The following is a 13,722-nucleotide window of genomic DNA, read 5'->3' on the forward strand; positions in this document are numbered from 1 at the left end:
AGATGGACTCTCTGTTTTGTCATAGACTTTTGTGAAGCTTTGCTTTTTTTTCTTTTTTAAACATAACTTTATGTCTATATGTATCTTTTTCTGTTTCCCCCCATTTTTTGAAGTATGAGCAGGTAATTAGTTGTATGCTGTACTGCCCAGTCTGCCTCAAACACCACAAGAAATTTCCTGAGCTAGATGTATCAAATAGGTATTGAGGGATGATTTCTGCTGTCAAAGGGCAGATTTTGGTCTCGAGATGTACCAATTAGTCGGCATGTTCTCCGTATTGTGTGTGAGAACTGAAGGGCAGAGAAGTGAAGGCTCAAGTCCTATTGATACCTGCTTTGCCTGTAGAAGAGGGATCAGGAGAGAAGGTAAAAAACTGCATCTGTTGTCGAGTTGCTTTAACCAATATGGTGTGATGTGACATTACTGTAACTGACTTGGCACTAAACTTTTGAAAACTTCTAAATAATTTAAAGGTGTTAATTCTGAAGCCATGTGGGGTCTCTCAACTGGTTGTAAAATATTAAAAAATATTTGCAGTGGTTCAAGCCAACCTTCATTTCTACACAAGCAAGTGCAGAAAGCTATATTGATTCTTCAGCAGATGTATTTGGTTTTTCTGAGACCTGGTGGTGCTAGGTGATCCCATTAAATATGTTTCTTAGATCTTTTGCTGGAGGAAAGGTGTTTGAAATACCAGCAATGTGTATAGTTGTTTAGTATCTTTGGCATGGATACCTAGTACCTAGGTACTGATTTAGATACTTTCTAAACTTTTCAAATAAGTGTGAGCTGGAAACTGTTATTGATCCTGTCTGAAAGGTGATAATTTGACTCCTGTATAGACCACAAATGCATTTTTGGTGTACTCTGTGCGGTTATCCTATAATGAGCCTCTCACGTCATCACTGGGACTATATGCTTGAGAGAGTTCCCCAAGGCATCCACATTTTTGCAGAACTTCAGAAGATTAGGGCAGCAGGTTGTGAAGTCCTGGGGATGCTCTGTGGCAAGAGTGGGAGTGTGTGTCTAAAAGGGTTTGACTGGAGGCAAACTGAATGTGAGTGCTCACCCCAGACAGAAGGGGACATGGGCCTATGACTCTGGGGAAATCCAGTGGTTAAGACTGTCAGAAAGTTGCTTAGAACAACACTTGTCGAAGTGAAGAACTCTTTGGACAATTTGAATCCTGCTATCCTGGCCCAGATACATCTGAGTTGTGCTTTACTTCACGCACTGACTAGCTCACACTTAGTGCTCACACCATATTGACAAACATCAGTGCTCTTAAATTACTGCACAGCAGCTCTTCAGTTGCCACAAAGTGCCTGCCATGGCTGCAGCGATTCTGGGCCAGCAGCAGAGTGTTACTTTCTAGTAGCTGGCTAAGGTGCTCACAGCCAATGCTACATTGCTCTGCCAGCGTGGGGGCTTGTGGCCAGATGGAAGATCAGAGCAGAGTGATTTGCTACAACCTGACATGGAAAACTTACTCGATTTAAGAGAGCAAAAAAATCTAGTCTTTCCTCAAAATTGAGAATGTGTTGTTTTAACTCTGTGAAGTTACCACAAAGGGCAAAGATAGGATAGGTGTGTCTTCTCCCTGGAAATACTGTGTATTAAATAAAAATCGTGTGAGGTAGTTTATTGCCTCAGAGATTTTCTGTGAGCAAAACAAATGTCTGGGTGTATTCACAGCAACAAAACTAAGATAACAGTAATTTTAAGTCACTAGCTTAAAAGGAAAAGCTGGAAAAGCTTTAAAGGAGGAGGGTGTGTGTGGAGAGATTACTTTTCAGAAATTACAGCGCTAGAAAACTCAGTGCTGTGTCCTGAAATGCTTCGCCTGACTAATTCAGTAGGAGATAAATGGCATGTAAACTGTTGTTGTTATCACCAAAATTTCTTTTGCCTACACTGGCTGCTTTTCTTGTCTACCTTGTTCCTCCACAGGTGCTTCTAAGTGTTGGCTCAGGGCATGCTTATGGGATGGCATTTACCTGGCTGTTGCTCCTTGTGGTGCTGGGTGCTCACTGGGAGCATGGGGGTACTTGGTTCATCTCCCAGCTCGGTAGCAGACTCCTCAGGAAGGTCACTTCTGTCTTCCTGCATGACATCAAGTCTTGTGGATTATTGCGGGGCAGCTTGAAGTGTTGCTATGGTTCAATGTCATGCCATGATATTAGTTGGGCCTCTGAAAGAGTATGGTGTGACCCTGGACCTAGCTAGTAGACCATGAGTTAGCTCAGGCAGTGCTGCATTACCCTTGCCAGAGAGAACTTGGAGAGCAGGGAATATTCTGCTGGTGTTGCCTTCCTCGTAGTGTCTTGGGTCCATATCCATCACAGCATGGAAAGGATAGTGCTCATAAGGGTGGCAAAGGGACGAATGTATGCAATATTGTAATATCTAAGAGATGTGTCATCTCTTTGGGAATTGGAATGACTCCTTTAGAAAATACCTATGATCTCTACTTCAAGGCTTACAGTGAGAGCCAGTTGGCTATGTCCACTGAGAATATATTTTGGCAGCAAGGTACCTGTCATATTTTAAATACACCCTATGTTTCCAAAAGCCCTGGAACAGTTTCATGTAAAGAATCACTGGGCAAGTATTGGAATCAATTCATGTAACCAGTGCTATGTCTGTATTTGTGTGTGTATAATTGTATATGTGAAATTAAATGTATTCCCTGAAAAGAAAACTCTTCAATGGTAAGTTTGAAATAATGACAAATCTGATTAAAATTTAAACTTTTCCTGATCATTTAATAGCACTTAAATGAAAAAGTATTTACCAGTGGAGGTTTGGCTAGGGCTTTAAGGAAGATGAAAGTGCTCTAACCACAGGAAATCAATGGCTTAATTGTCTGGAAAAAGAGTTCACTGCTGTGCCAGGATAACCTGTGAGAGCAATAGCCTATTCTGCAGGTATAGGGAGAATGTTTGTCATTGAAGTTTTACAACAATATCAGTTCCATGACAGGTAACTTGTGAAGTTGTGAGACTGATTGAGAGTTGAGAATTCCCTAGAGCTTGGGCTGGGGAGGGATTGAAGACTAAATGAAGGATGGTGAGTTGTTCTCTTTACTCTGGTAGAACCAGTCACACTTTCTTTCTTTCTTTCAGTACAGACTATACTATTTTAAAAATAATTTTAAATGTAAGTTTGTTAAACCTACTTTCTTCTCTTGGTAAGCCATCAAGTTTGGGGCAATTTAGGTAGTAAATAAATGCTAATTCTGCAGATTTTAGCTGGGTTTCAATTTTCCTTCAAGGACAGCTTGACATAAAGTAGAAGTTAAACAGAAAAAACACAACAAAACAAAAGAAGAAAGAAACAAACAAAAACCACCCCAACTTCAGTAAAAAGGAAAACCATCATTCATTCATCTAAAAATGGCAAAAATTGAAGCTTGAATAAATGTATAATGTATGACATAAGTGCTTAGTTGAATGAATGGTGATGTATCTTTGGCAAATTTGCATGCTGAACTTTAGTGTATCGGTATCTTTTCATAGTTACTAAGCAGGGAGAATCAGTCCTTTTTCAGGCATAACAGCTAAAAATAGAAACCAAGTTTAAAGCTGCTGACCTTAATCAAGGTTTTATATTTCAGACTTCTAATCACTTTGATTTAATTACAACTGTTGAAACCATTAAAATATTTGTGCAGTTTGTAATAGTGTCTGAATTATGAGTGAATGGTCAGCATCGGGCAGCCTCTGCTGCCTGGCACGCACAGAAGGGTGTTGTGGCAACTGCTCTTGTGCCCTCTGGTGAGACGTAGCATGTCCCACATAGAAAGAACCTCTGCTTGTTTCTGTGGTGGCTGAGGTTGGGTGGCTCTGTGCTACAAGTGACTGAGTTGGTGCTGTTCTCTCTAGTTGCATGTCCAGTGCTGGGAATTTGCAGAGCTCCTTAGCCTGACTAGTGCAAGAGTTAACTAATGTTGCAGGAATATGGTCATCTGGGTTAATGCTGATGTAGAAAAGATGAGATCAGTGTAGAGCTCAGGAAAACCTAAAATAGGAGTGGGAAGGGAGTAACTATTGATATATTCTCCAATGGTTTTTGTATATATATATATATATATGTATGTATGTATAAAAACATAGCAGAATACATGAGGATAATTCAAATACTGAAGCTTGTGCAGGTATCAGCTGGAGGTGGCTTATCTGGCAGATTTGCTAGGGTTTGAGTATGCGGTGATGGATATAGTCATGGCAGGAGAGTTGTAGCCTTTTCTATGGGTAAGGAGACATCTTGTATCAAGCAATAGGAATTGAAGGAAGGGGTTTCAAATAAACAGAATGATTGCAAGTTGTCAAGTGGAGTTTTGTTTGAGGAGAGAGCATGTGCACAAGAAATACAATGCAACCTTAATTTAAAAACCCCAAAATATAGGGGTGGGTGGTGGTACAGAGATGAAACTTGCTGGCATTTCTTTTTGGTATTTTTGTCTTAAAAGCAAGAGCAAGCAGTGTACATATCTGCTTTAAGATATATTTTCAACAGCCTCTTGTGTTTAGTAGGACTTCACAGAATAGCTTGCTTGCTTTGTTACAGGCACTGTCTGCTAATGGAAGAGTACAGGCAGCAGTTGAAAGCAGAGGCGAGACTAAAAAGTGCCTCTTACCACTGGTGGAGGTGGCTGTGCCTAATCTGTGTGCATCAGGAATTTCTGTGTGTTCCCTTCAAGATAGGGAAGTTGAGTAGTTCTACACATGTATGTCCTGCATGTCGTTGTGACATCAGGCACAACCTATCCGTGATCTATCAGGGCAGTTCTCTGCTATCTGCTGTCCCAGGTAATATCTGATCCTGAATAGCTATGTGGGCACCAGCAAAAAAAGGTCACTTTGTAATGCCTCATGGGAAGAGTCATGCAGCAAAGCTTTTCATCCTTTTTAGGATTACCATCGAATGCCTTCGATTATGTCTCTGTTGATAATGGTTCTGTTTCTTGGAACTACTGCCCAAATGGGTGCAGCTTAATGTGTTTATCACGTTGTGGGTCTTGCTTCAAAATAGGAGGGGGTGAAGCTATTTTCTGCCTTAATGGGAAAGAAAAAAAATAACTGTTGGCTGGGCTCAGAAGAATGAAAACTCAGGCAATATTAGCACATCATGGTCCTGTCTCCTAACTTCCAAGTTTACTCTTTGCCTTTAAACAATCCAGTAAGTCTCACCTCAGTGTCCATCAAGATCACGGAGCAGATCCTCTCTGAAAACAGGGAGGTGATTTGTGACAGCCAGCATGGCTTCACTAAGGGCAAATTGTGCCTGACAAATCTGTTGGCCGTTTACAGTGGGATTACATCATTGGTGGATAAGGGAGGAGTGACTCATGTCATCTGCCAGGACATGTGCAAAGTGTTTGGTACTGTCCCGCACAACACCTTTGTCTCTAAAATGAAGAGATGAAGATTTGGTGAGTGGACCACTTGGTGGATGATGAATTGGCTGGATGGTCTCATCCAATCCAGAGAGTAGATAGTGGTCGATGGCTCAATGTCTGGATGGAGATCAATTATGAGTAGTGTCCATCAGGAGTCTGTGTTGGGAGCAGTATTACTTAACATCTTTATCAGGGCTATAGACAGTGGAATTGAGTGCACCATCAGCAAGTTTGCAGACGAAGTCAAGCTGAGTGGTGTGGGGGCTTACAAGAGAGAGAGAAGGAAGAACTCTTTATCAGGGAGTGGTAGGATAGGTAACGACTTTAAACTGGCAGAGGGTGGATTTAGATATTAGGAAGAAATTCCGTACTGTGACAGTGGTGAGACACTGGCAGAGGTTGCCCTGAGAAGCTGTGGCTGCCCCATCCATGGAAGTGTTCAAATCCAAGCTGGATGGGGCTTTGAGCAATCTGGTCTAGTGAAAGGTGTTGGAACTAGATGATCTGTAAGGTCTTTTCCAACCCAAACCGTTCTGTGATTCTATGAAGTAGCAGTAAGCTCTGGGCGGTGGTAGGGCACTGAGATGTCCTGCATCTAGAAATCACATTCCTCCATCAATTTGCGGAATAATGTAAGCCCCAAGGAACAGCCATTCTGGGTCACAGCAGAAAGTCACCTTGATCTGTCTCTGACAGCAGTGCCCAGGGAAGAATGCAAGAGTGGGGGAAGCAAGTACAGGTGTTTCAAAACAAGAAAGTCAGAAAGCAGGACTCCTGTCTAGCTCAGGGTGTCCAAGCGGAGCTGTCTGTGAGAGGTCTTTAATCAGGCAGTTTGAATTTGAGCATTAGGACTCAATTGGTCATTTCCCGAGGTGAGTTGCTCCGCAGAGGACCCCTCAGCACCGGAGCGGAGGGAAATCGCAGCGTCCGGGAGTTCCGCTCCTCAAGGACCGGCGCCACGAAGCAGCCCCGGGCCGCCGCCGGGCCTTGCCCAGAGCCGTACTGACCGACAGGGGGCGGTAAAACACCACCCGGGGAGCGCGGGAAGCCGGTCAGGGCGTGAGGCGGCAGCGGGCGGGCGCGGGGCGGGCCCAGAGCCCGGCAGGCACCAGGGGTGAGCTCAGGCAGCGGTCACCGAGGAGGTGCGCAAGGTGGCATCCTCTCGGCAGGAGGGAAAGGAAACACAGTCTTCTCTGCTGGCCAGACCCAGGCGGGGTCCCTCAAAAACATGTGGGCGTCCGGCTGTAATAAGTGCCAGAGCCTGTCGGTGATGTTGGGTGGTGGTTGTGTAACATGTGACCAGGTCGATGCTTTGCTGTGTATGGTGGCAGAGCTACGGGAAGAGGTGGCACAGGTAATTCAGAATTCATAAGGGAATCTGAGGAGGATGTTGGCTGGTGGAGCTGTTCTCTACCATCCCTGAGAGAAGCAAGCCAGCCACCCAAAGAAAAGAACTTAAGGATCCCGTACCCTCTTGCCATCAGGCGGATGGAGGGGACCTAGGAGACAGGGGAGGTTGGAAGCAGGTTACTCCTTAGAGTAGGTGGCATATCAGCCCCCAGCTTATGTCACCTTCCCAAGTACCCCTCTGCAGCAGGTTGGAGGCCCGGGTACTTGAGGATCAGGAAAATGAGGAAGATGATGAAGTGGACAAGGGATCATCTGGGTTAGAAGAGTTGCCATGGAAGAGTCAGAGAGTTGCTTTTTATCGCAACCAGCTCTAATAGGAAAGAGTGGTTGTGATTGATGACTCCATCCTGAGGGGAGCAGAGGGCCCTATATATTGACTCAACTCACAGGGGAGTCTGCTCCCTCCCTGGGGCCAGGGTGAGGGACGTTGCTAGAAAACTCACTTCTCTGGTACAGCTTTTGACTACTATCTTTTATTAGTCCTCCAGGTGGGCAATGAGGAAATCTCTTCAACAAGAAGCCTGAAGGGGCTCAAGAAGGACTTCAGGGCTTTGGGGTGACTGGTTCAGGATTCAGGAAGCCCAAGCAGTTTTCTCATCCCTCCTGCCAGTCACAAACAATGACAATGATATTGTCAGAAAAATCTTGCAGATTAATTTCTGGTTTGGGGACTGGTGTCAACGTCAGTACTTTGGGATTTTTGACCGTGGGTCAGTCTACACGGCACCAGGCCTGCTGGTGGCTGACAGGGTATGCCTGTCCCAAAGGGGGAAAAGGATTCTAGCCCAGGAGCTGGCAAGGCTCATAGAGAGGGCTTTAAAACTAGATTTGAAAAGGGAAGGGCATAAAACCAGGCTCACTAGAAATGAGCCAGGGGGTAGCATGCCACTGTCGAAGGCCAGATCCACAGGGCAACTTAAATGCATTTATGCCAATGCCCACAGCATGGGCAACAAACAGTAAGAGCTGGAAGCCATTGTGCAGCAGGAAAATCATGACATAGTCACCATCACAGAAACATGGTGGAACGATTCACATGATCGGAGTGCTGCAATGGATGGCTACAGGCTCTTCAGAAGGGATAGGTCAAGGAAAAAGAGGTGGTGAGGTTGTGTTGTATGTCAGGGAGTGCATCGACTCTTGAACTCAATGCTGTGAGTGAGAGGGCTGAATGTTTGTGGGTGAAGAACAGGGGGAAGGCCAACCAAACAGATATCCTGGTAGGAGTCTGTTATAGACCACCTACCCAGGATCAAGCTGCGGATGAAGGAGGATGGAGAGGGGAGGTGGCTGGTCTCTTTTCCGAAGTAACAAGTGATACGACAAGAGGCAACAGCCTCAAGCTGTGCATGGGGAGGTTTAGATTGGATATTGGGAAAAATCTCTTCACTGAGAGGGTGGTCAGGCACTGAAACAGGCCTGAAGTCCAGGGAAGTGGTTGAATCACCATCCCTGGAAGTCGTCGAAAAACGTGTAGATGAGGCCCTGGGTGATGTGGTTAGTGGTGGTCTTGGCAGTCTTGGGGTAAAGGTTGGACTTGATCTTAAAGGTCTTTTCCAGTCTAGCTGATTCTATGACTCTAATTTACCTTCTCTTGCTAAGCTGTAGTTTGCCCCGCTATGAACCTGTGAAGTTAGCCTGAAAAAATATCTAAACAGTTGGGACATGTCAGTGACTTGAGACAGTCTCCAGTTCACTGTATGCCAGAGAGCCAGGAAGTATTTGACACAAGCCAGGACAGAAAGATTAAACACATGCCTCTGGTCTCTGGAGCATGATGTCTTGTGTAGCTGGGTTTGAGGGGAGCCTTGTAGCACTAATTGGAGTTACACTGCAGCTGACAGTCCTGTTATTAAAGTCAATGCTTAGAGGCCCTGTTGTGCTCAGCAACACACGAAAAATAAACATCAACATCTTGTAAAAGATGGTCCCTGGTCAAAAGAAGAGGCAAAAAAAAAAAGTAAAAAAATCCACCTGACAACACAAGTGGGACACAAGCAGACAAAATGTTTTGCCTGGGATTATACAGCAGTTCATTTGTGGAGAGGGAAGTGGAGCCTTGGTCTCTGCTGGTGGTGCTGGCACCTTCTTTGCTTAAACTGTAGTTTCCTGGGCTTCCGTATTAGACAAGTCAAGAGAAATCTGTGCAATGACCACAGTACTTAAAAGAGGCGGATTTTTGATGTCTTCTAGCCTTGAAGAGTAGATTTAGATGTAGCCTACTGAGATCACATCCTTTCATCAGTGTAATGCTGCCACTTCTGATGGCAGTGACAACCTTTGTTTCAGGGGACAGGATTGCAGTCTGAATAGCCATATGTAACTTGGGTATCATTGATGTTGTTTAACAGGCCTAATGAAGATGTGGTGGTATTGGGTTACACACCACTGTGCAGGCTCACTGGAGGCAGTGTTGTGTGTATGCTTCTGCATCGGCTCTGCTTTGTCTCTTGAGCTGATTGTCAACTGTTCTGAAAGCATGTTTGACTGCAGTGTAGATATGACTTCAGATACATACTTCCTCCTGCATTCCTGCAGAAATGATGAGATGAAATGCGTTCCTGTGCATCTGTGCTTGTGTTTATGCTACTGTACTCTCTAGGGATGCAAATGAATGGTAAGACTGGGTCAGTCCAGTAGTCTGTCTAGCTTGTTTTCTTTTTTGCAATAGCCAAGAACACCTGCAGAACCAGCCAACACCAATCCACAAAAGTCAAGGGAAAAGAAGGATTCATTTGCATTGTTATTACTAAGGCTTCTAGCTTGTTCTTGCTTTATGATTGAATTTGTTTTTCTAGGAAGAATCTTTGCTGTTATGAGTCACTCTGGCTTAAAAGAAGGATTTCACTTTCAGCTGCCTTTTGCCTTAAAAGGTGATGTTACTTCTGATATCTGTCAAGTTAGGAGGAAAAAAAAATCTAAAAATCATCAAGCAGCTCTCTTCTCAAGAAACACTTGATATCTACCTCCTTAGTTCTTTGCTCTAGAAAAACCAAGGTAAAGCAATGTTTAAGGAATGCATTGCTGATTCTCCTTTGGGGCCTGCTTGATTTATGTGGCAGTAAAATCTCAGACAGCAACACTCCTGCATGTAACAGGGATGTAGGCTGCTTTCTGTTGTGCTAGATTTCTAGAGCATCTGGAAATTAATGTCATTAAGCACCTAAGCAAAGGCTAGGAGTTACACTATGACAAACCATTCACAGTGGTTTGCACATGGAAAAGGGGTTGTTTTTTCAAAAGGGCTTGTCTACAGTACAGACTTTATTGTTGCTTCTGTAGGTAGAACCAAACTGTTGGTTGATTGTGCATTTGAGTATAGTTATAACCTTACTTTTCCCTGTGCGGCATCACTTCGTGCAATTTTACCATTCCTAGCAGAAGGTGCTTTTCATTTGTGTGTATTTGTTGCATAAACTGTTCCCACCAGCTGAGCTTGCTGCTTTGGCATTTGTCAGTCATAGAAACTTGACCGATTAGAAGTATTTATTAATCTTACTCTCCCTTTCCATGACCTTCTCCCTGTATAGGAAACAAGCTTGTGCTCTCTTCTGAATGCTTTCTGTGTATTGTTCCCTGGGAGCAGCAGAGCTTGTTTCTTGGGATGCTGGTGGACCATAAATTACAGGGTACTGTTCTGTAGGCACTCTTTACCTGGGCTTTCCTCTGCATGCTGAGCATGCCTTAGTCTCTTGCCATTGTATGTTCATTCTCACTTCATTAGTTTCTGCGTGGATTCGATGAGAACAAGTCATCTCTTTTAAATGTTGTTTTTCCAATCTGCATTTGTTGACCCGAGTTTCATTTTAGTAACAAATTTCATTGAGGTTGAAAAGTGTGTGGGGAAGTACAGAGAGGAGAGGATTGTGAAGCGGGGAGCTGTAATCTTGCATTGAAAAGTCTGTCCCTGAAGTGACTTCTGATCACCAGCTGCCTGTTTTACTCATGAATCTGTTGGTTTCTGTCTTTCAGTCGTATTGCTGAAGCTGGCTGTTACTGCTGTGGGAGATAAAAAGCTACTTCCAACTGCATCTTGTGTGTCATCTGCAAAACCACCAGTCAGAGTGAGTTTCACCTACACACACGCTGTTTTCCCCAGTGAGGATTTGTTAGCTATTGTCTGTGATACGAATCTTTTTCTCTATTTATATTTTGTCAGTTCACTTACTATTGCAGAAAGATTTGATTTTCCAATCCCAAGCTAAATGCACACGTACCTTTCCCCACCCACCCCAAAAGCTCATACTGGAAGCTCAGAATTGCAAACTCTTTCTTGGCCACCTGTACACCTTGTGGAGGGATGATGACTGAAGACTGTGTGCTTTGATTGTGTGTTCTGGTTATTCATCCAATGGCCAAGATGAGAACTTGTGAGAACAGCTTCAGAAAGAAAAAAATATATAAATAAAAGGAGGAAAGAAAATTATTGCTTGGGTACTGAAGATCAGGCTTCCCTATTGTTCCGAGTGTCAGAAGCAAACACATCGTACATGTGTGGCGTCTAGTCATAGGCAGTGCATGTGAAAGGGGAGGGAGTCTTGGTGCTGGAGTGTTCCTGAGTGTTCCTAGGTATCCTCTTAAAATGAGAGGTGGGAATTCTCTCAGCAGTATAACAGAGCTAGCTAATTCAGTCCTATTTAGATACCAGATGGAAACTCTGGAAAATCCTTATTCCCACAAACTCTTTTATTTTCTACTTAAAAGAAATACAGTGAAGAAAATGCTTCCCTACACCTACCAGCTGTCTGTGAATGTCCACATAACTTGCCTGTGATTCTTCTATCAATAATTCTCTTCTGGCAATAACTCAGTAAAATACACTCAAGTGATTTTGATATTTCTCACCCTTTAAAATGATGGTATAAGAATTTCTTGCAAAGCTATCTCTGGTTTTCAGACAATTATTTACCTGTCTTGTCTTGGGTGGGAGAGCTGAATATGTCAGTCATGTATCTCCTGTGAAGAATCCCTCTGCAATTCTAGAAGGGCAGAAGCAAAGCTATGCATGTGCAAGTGTTTGCTTGGAGGAAAACTTGAAGACTCAATAAACAAGAAATATTGGTAAGTGCTTAAGGGAACATAGGACACCTGTACAATTAAATGGCATTGAATGTTGATGCAGTATAGATTTTGGGTTATGGGGTTGGGCATAAGGGAAGTAATTGTGCTCAGGTAAATGATTCTCCTAAGAACTAATAGCAATAGCAGGAGGAAGCAATGCTTTAAAAGGAAAAGACCCCAAAATGGCTGTTTGAAAGGTTATAGGAAAGAGAATTGTACACAATATGTATTTCTAGCCCTTGTCGATATTGCAGATGCACATATTATATATGACTTGTAAAACAAGAAAGGTTGCTTCTAGTGTGCTGGTGTGTTTTGCCTGGAAGGATAAAGCCAGGTTGCAGCATATATAGAGAATAATACCTGTTAGAAATTGAATGTTGAGTGAAAGTAATCATTTTAATCAAAAGTAGTTTAAAGTGAGGCTGAGTTCAAGGAAAAAACAACTGCTCAGCCGGAAGACTATTTCCAGTGCTACAGACATGGCCTGAGACACATTTTATGTATTAGGAATATTGATCAGGCCATTGTTGTACCTTGCATTACCACTGTTCTTCCTGATCACTGTGATAAAAATTTCTCAACTCTTGGAATTCCACTCCATTCTCTGTGACCAAGCACAAAGCACTTGGTGCTGGTGTGATGGGGAGCTCCACACTGTATGAAGTGGCTAGCTTGGCCCTTCTTTCCTTCTGATTTGGTGTTGTGCAGAAGTGACTGTTTTAATAGCAAAAAAAGCTAAAAAGCTGTGGCAAGCTCAGTCTCTGTACTCTCCTCTGAGAGAGTAAACCTGCAAGTGAGCTTTGCTGCTGAAGACAGCATGATTTTGTCACAGAGGTTGCCTATGAATTCCCCTCCCTCCCCTTTCCCCTGTTAATCACTTAGATTCTTGATCCTGCCTGCAGACACTTTCTCTGATGGATGGATCTTACTGTGGACCATGAATTTTGGTTGGGTGAAGTGCAGGAAGGATAAAGGGTTTCAGTGAGATGTGTCTTGCATCAGCTGACAGAGAACACTGCTCAAATGAGAAGCTTCTTGGTGCATGGACAGATACTTGGCTGAATCTACTAGCTATGACAAAGACATGCTGGTTTATATCAATTAGCATTCCTGACAAATCATCTCAAATGATTGTGGATGTCTTAAGAGAGTCATTGTAAAAGAGGTGTCACTGGGATCAGTGACTGTATGCACAATCTGAGGTGCATTGAGCTGAGTGCTGTAAAGGAGCTCTGGACATTGTGTTTCTGCAAAGAAACAGCCTAGGCTGTATTTTGAAGGTTTTGCCTTTCAAATCAAAGGCAGGATTGCTTCCACACACTTAAGCCTGCTTTCTCTTGAGTCAGTGCCCATTCCCTTGTGATTCTTTTCAGTCCCCTGAGAATGCTGAATCCCTGTTCGACCCACAGAAGCCACCTCTACTTGCATCTGTTAAAATTAGCTGGCAGCAAAGGGTGAGATTGCAGAAAAATGATGTCAAAGGCTTTTCCTGTGCTATAACATTTGGCTCCTGCACCCTCGAGAAGGCAGGAGTCTGCAGTTGTACCTGCTTGGGCAAAGCTTGCTGGGGAGCAGCCCTGGTATGATGCTAGTGCAAAGTAGACGCTGCACTGGCAGTCCTGCTGGTGCAGTTGCTTCTAACCTTGACCCACACCGTCCTTGACTTTTATCTTTGACTTGCTTTTTCTTTTCTTTAGCCACCAGACTTTGAGTCAGCTGCACAAGTGCATGTTGGCTGGTATGTCTATTGAAAGGAGAATGATCTGGCAACTAATTTAGAACTCTGCAAGACCAGTTTCAGCTCCCTGGTCTGCTTGCAGATTCCCTCTGAGAATTCAGTAGCATAA

The 13,722-nt window shown here is 43.6% G+C and overlaps 1 protein-coding gene across 2 annotated transcripts in view; it reads left to right on the forward strand.

Annotated features, from left to right (window-relative positions):
• The window catches only part of TSPAN4 (tetraspanin 4), a 456,092-nt gene that overhangs the window by 61,082 nt on the left and 381,288 nt on the right, over positions 1 to 13,722 (forward strand). The window contains exon 2 of one of the 2 annotated variants that reach the window (XM_030482719.1): positions 10,784 to 10,875. The exons of the other annotated variant lie outside the window; for it this stretch is intronic. The gene's annotated coding sequence lies outside the window, so the exon portion shown is untranslated. The remainder of the gene's footprint in view (positions 1 to 10,783; positions 10,876 to 13,722) is intronic. 2 annotated transcript variants of the gene reach the window in all.

This window comes from Strigops habroptila, chromosome 4, assembly GCF_004027225.2.
Source record: "Strigops habroptila isolate Jane chromosome 4, bStrHab1.2.pri, whole genome shotgun sequence".
Taxonomy (NCBI): domain Eukaryota; kingdom Metazoa; phylum Chordata; class Aves; order Psittaciformes; family Psittacidae; genus Strigops; species Strigops habroptila.